This window comes from Gavialis gangeticus, unplaced genomic scaffold (assembly GCF_001723915.1).
Source record: "Gavialis gangeticus isolate Ggan-Ray unplaced genomic scaffold, GavGan_comp1, whole genome shotgun sequence".
In the NCBI taxonomy this organism is placed as follows: Eukaryota; Metazoa; Chordata; order Crocodylia; family Gavialidae; genus Gavialis; species Gavialis gangeticus.
The window spans coordinates 48497165-48501758 of NW_017729030.1; the positions used below are offsets into that span (position 1 = coordinate 48497165).

At 36.9% G+C, this 4594-nt stretch overlaps 1 long non-coding RNA gene across 1 annotated transcript in view; it reads right to left on the reverse strand.

The window, feature by feature from the left end:
• Nucleotides 1-2594, reverse strand: part of LOC109301200 — a 21018-nt gene extending 18424 nt beyond the window's left edge. Inside the window, exon 1 of the long non-coding RNA XR_002098468.1 lies at nucleotides 2498-2594. This is a non-coding gene — a long non-coding RNA (uncharacterized LOC109301200). The remainder of the gene's footprint in view (nucleotides 1-2497) is intronic.
• Nucleotides 2595-4594: the final 2000 nt, after the last annotated feature.

Consider the following 4594-nt stretch of genomic DNA (forward strand, 5'->3'; position numbering starts at 1 on the left):
GATTCATCCATGTAGACACTCCAAAGAACTATATGGTCAGGTTTTATTTTATGTTTTTAGCCACATGAATCCTGAATTCCTTTGTACACAGTTGCACAACTTCAGCAAAAGGGGTGGAAATTTGGGGCTGTTTCCTGAGACGTGGGAGATCTGAGTCTGAATACCTTCAAGTAAGGAGGGCCCAGTTTTCTCATTTTCTGGAGAAGTGCTTTAACCTCTATAATACTATATGAAGAGTGGGTGGCAGCAACACCAACACCAACACCAACACCTTTGCCTCCAATTTAAAGTAGACACCAGGTAAGCCCTTCAAAGAGGGTAGATGCCTATTCTTAAGAGAGGCCTTTAGACTCTGGATCCCAAGTAGGTGGAGGCACCTATGCTCCAGGGATGAAGAATTTACATGTACGTCTGTAGTTTTCATTTCCATTGGCTAGTTCTAGGCTGGTTACTATTCACTGTATGTACAGATTTTCTTTGGCTGACCTTTCTGGGGTGCTTAAATCTCCCTATTCACCACAAAGAAAGCCTAGTTAGTTCATTCTGGGGCTTAGATAGCACTCTGGGGAGCAAATATAAAAAATTAGGTGTTGCAACACTTGTAGACACACAACTTTTTCATTACATCTAGCCTAAATTCATAATGAAGCCAATAAGACTATGGGTAGCATTGTATATATAATAAGGATCTTGTGAATCAGGGCCCATGTTGGGCTACTGGACAATCTGGACCAGCTATGTGATGATGTGAGTCCACCTGGACAGTGATTTCCACAATTTCATGACTTCTATATTCTCCCTTATTTTTCTTCCCCAGATCTGCCTATTCCAAAATTTTATGTCTAAATGCAGTTTTTTTTCTGGGCGTGGGGATATAAGACAGGAGACTTTTCCCTCTGTTTGGCAAATAAGTACCATTATGACTTGTATACAACTGTTTAAGCATTCTGCAAATGTAGGCTGCAAAAACTCCACTCCTACTTCCTTACTCCCCCTCTTTTTCTGTCATTTTTGTTGTTGTTTCTGGATGAGTTAATCTTTATTTCTTCAGTCTTCATAATCTATATGCCAATAATCTGTCAGTTTTACTTCCCTTTTCATATAATATCTGCTTATGGACAAATAGATTCTTTTTCCAGTTTTACTGGTGAAAACAATTTTAATTGCCTTCCCTTTTAAATATCTCCATTAGATATTTTTGTATGTCATTTTTACTGAATTGCCAGTTCTTTCAACAGTCTGCTAAGTTCTCCCTCCTTTCATTCATTCATTGCTAATAAAGCAGCCCCAAGAGCCACTTTAGCTGTGTCCCAAATTATATCTTTAGTTACATCAAGAGTATTATTTAGATCAAAGTAGTGCTTAATTACTTGTGCAATTTTATTTTTATCTACAATTAAATGATTCCTAAAAAGGCACTTGTTAAGTCTCTACAACTTTCTTCTTGTGATAGATTGAGATACTATCATCTGATATTATCTATGTCTGAATGTAGGAGGTAATTTTTTTCTCACTATCTTATAAGAGTAGGTTAATTCTAGTAAATGAGTTATGAAGAAGCATGCATCAAGTAAATTTCTTCTACTGAATGCTACCACTATTATACATCAATGAGATTAGTATGATCTAACAGTGCTTAGGGTTGTTTGCCCATTGATTGTGCTTCTCTTGTGGGCTTAATTGCAACACCCTGTCCTATTGTATCAATGGTACTGTAATTTTAACATCCTCCCATTACATTACCCCTTCTGAAATGAATTATATTAAAGTAAAACTTAAAAAAATAGTGTTTGGATGACAAAATAGCAGAGATCAATCCCAGGAAAGCAGATTACCCCAAGTAACTTTTTGAAGATGTTAAAATTATTTGTTAATGTTAATTGTTTATAGGTTTTTCTTTGGCTTGTGAGCAGGTTCCTTTCAACTTGTTGGACAACTCAGGTCCCTACTTCAGAAAATTCAAATGTAGTCCCTTCTCTGGGGGTTCAGTTTTTTTTTTTTAAACAAACAACAAAACCAAAACGTAAAAGAAGGGTAAGGAAGTGCAGCTGCAAACTTCTTCTCAAGTTAGGGCATTTCTTGGCCTCTTCTGTTAAGACTACTCAACACCCACTGACCTTGCCTCTCTCAATTATCCAAATGGTGATCATCAACACTTAGTTGTAGGATAGGCCTATTCAAGCAAACACTGCTAGGTAGTTATAGGAGCACCTGTCGCTGAATAACTTCTATAAGTGATCTCTCTCTCTGAAGACAAGAATTAATATTTTCATTTAGCAACATCAAAAACTGGAGCACTTGACCAACGTTACACAGCAAGATTGCAATGGAACCAAAACACAATCTAAATTGCCTGAAAAATGGTAAAACAACTGTGATAAAAAATGACCCAAGTATTTTAATGGAAAAGATGGTGAATTGGCATTTAAAAGCAATCCCTCTTTTTATAACATTTCTTGAAGAGAAGAGAATGTTGGATTAGTCACTTACCACTTACCACTCTAAATGTTTTTCAAGGTTAAGCACAGATATTTGGGCTTGTGTGAAGTTTCTTGTTGGTGTTGATTTTTTCTATAAGGATAGAAGAGAAGTGATTGAATATTAAGAGGGTTTGTAGAAATAGGTTTGCACTTAATTAGAAGCTGATGGGCATCATCCTTCACTATAAAGACAGTCTGACCACTGCAGTCACTGGAAGTCTTCATTTACATCGCAAACATAGAGTAGGGGGAAATGTCTTTGAAAGCTGTTAAGTTTTTCTGCTGGACTCTGCATGGGCGGGAAGAAGCTTCACCCTAAATCCCGCTGCTAGATTTTCCTATTGGATTCTTAGGAAGGTGTCTAATCAAATAAAATAATAAATGGAATGAACATTTTTTCCAAAATAAGTTATACCATAAGAAATAAAACATATTATGACAATGAAGTCATTTTTGGGAGTTATGGATTCACCTAATATTTGTATGGGATGCAGCATCATTTCCATGTCTGTAAATTTCTGTTATTATTTCACATGCATGTTTGCCCTCAGAGTCAAATTTTCAAACTGCTTAAATATCACCTGTATGTCTAGGTCTTACTATACACAGTAGATCTGATAATGCCTGAGCGTGACTACTAAACCACTGATGACAACCCTTGTCTCTAGTGAATGGCAACAGCGGTGTCAGAAAATGGAGACCAGTGTGCTGAATATATGAACTTGACAGGTACATGGAATAGTGTCATTGCATATTAGAAGGGAGTGAGACACGCAAGTCAGCATTTCCTCAAGGCCGCTGGCCCATTCCCATTGTATCACCATTGGTGCAGTATTGAGCCCCTAAATTCATCTTCTGCTACAAAGGTTTTTGTGAGTTGTTATATATCTACATACATGCATATGTATATGTACATATACACACATACACAAATATATACATATATATAGATACACATACATACACACATACATATGTATATACAGACACATATAAATGTTCACAAAATAATACATATAGTATCCTGTGAACTTGTTTTTATTAATAGACAGAAGTAATCTTGGACTAATCTTCCCCTCTTGATGGCTAGAAAATGATATTTAGAGATTTTCTTTTATGAATTGACTGATAGGTAGAGTAGAGATGTATTAGAACAATGGTCCAGGGCAATGGCAAGGGTTAATTGGTTTCTAAAAGCCTGCTTGTGACAAAGTTTTCTTCAAGACCCACTGTGTCTGAAGCCAGCAGACACACAGGCTGGGAAACTAAAGACATGTACCACACTGTTCCATAACGGGAGATAAGGTGGCATCAGGTCATAGTGCCTGCCCGACTGCAGAGCCCTTGGGATTTCTTGTTTTGGTGGACAGACCAATTTAGGAGGACTGGTAAATAACCAAATTAAGATGTGTGCATGTGATGAGTTTGTGAAACAAAGGAATATGTTGACAGGACAGAACGTGAACAGTATGATGACCATAGGGAAACCAATCAATGATGCCTGGGAATGAAGAGTCATCAGCAGGGATCCTAGTTTTCCCTGATTAAAAAAAATTCCCAATTTTCAGTTTAAAACATGTAACCCAAAATCCACATTTTTCCATGATTAAAATGAAACTATATTATATAGTGGTATTTCATTTTAATGAAGTGTAATGTAATTCATTTTAATGTAAATGCACTATATTAGTGATGTTTCATTTTAATCATGGAAAAATGTGGACCATTCAAGAAATGTCAGAAATGACATCTGCCATTTCTTGAATGTGAGATGTCAACAGCCTGGACATTGAGGGCCGAGGCCCACCCCCGCCAGTGGGGTAGGTGAGACAAATTGGTGGTGTGTCCTCTGTCCATACTGGCCTCAGGCTCCCCTCTCAGGGCCCCTTTGCTGGTCATCAGGTCTGAAAACCATCCTTTTATATTCTTTTTCCCCTCTGATGACCAGGATCCTGGTGTTCTCCAATTTTAAAAAATCCCCAATTTTCAGTTTAAAAAAAGTAACCCAAAATCCACATTTTTCTATGATTTAAACAAAACACCATTGAAATAGTGTGTTTCTTTTTAACCATGGAAAAATGTGGATTTTGGATTACTTTTTTAAACCAAAACTT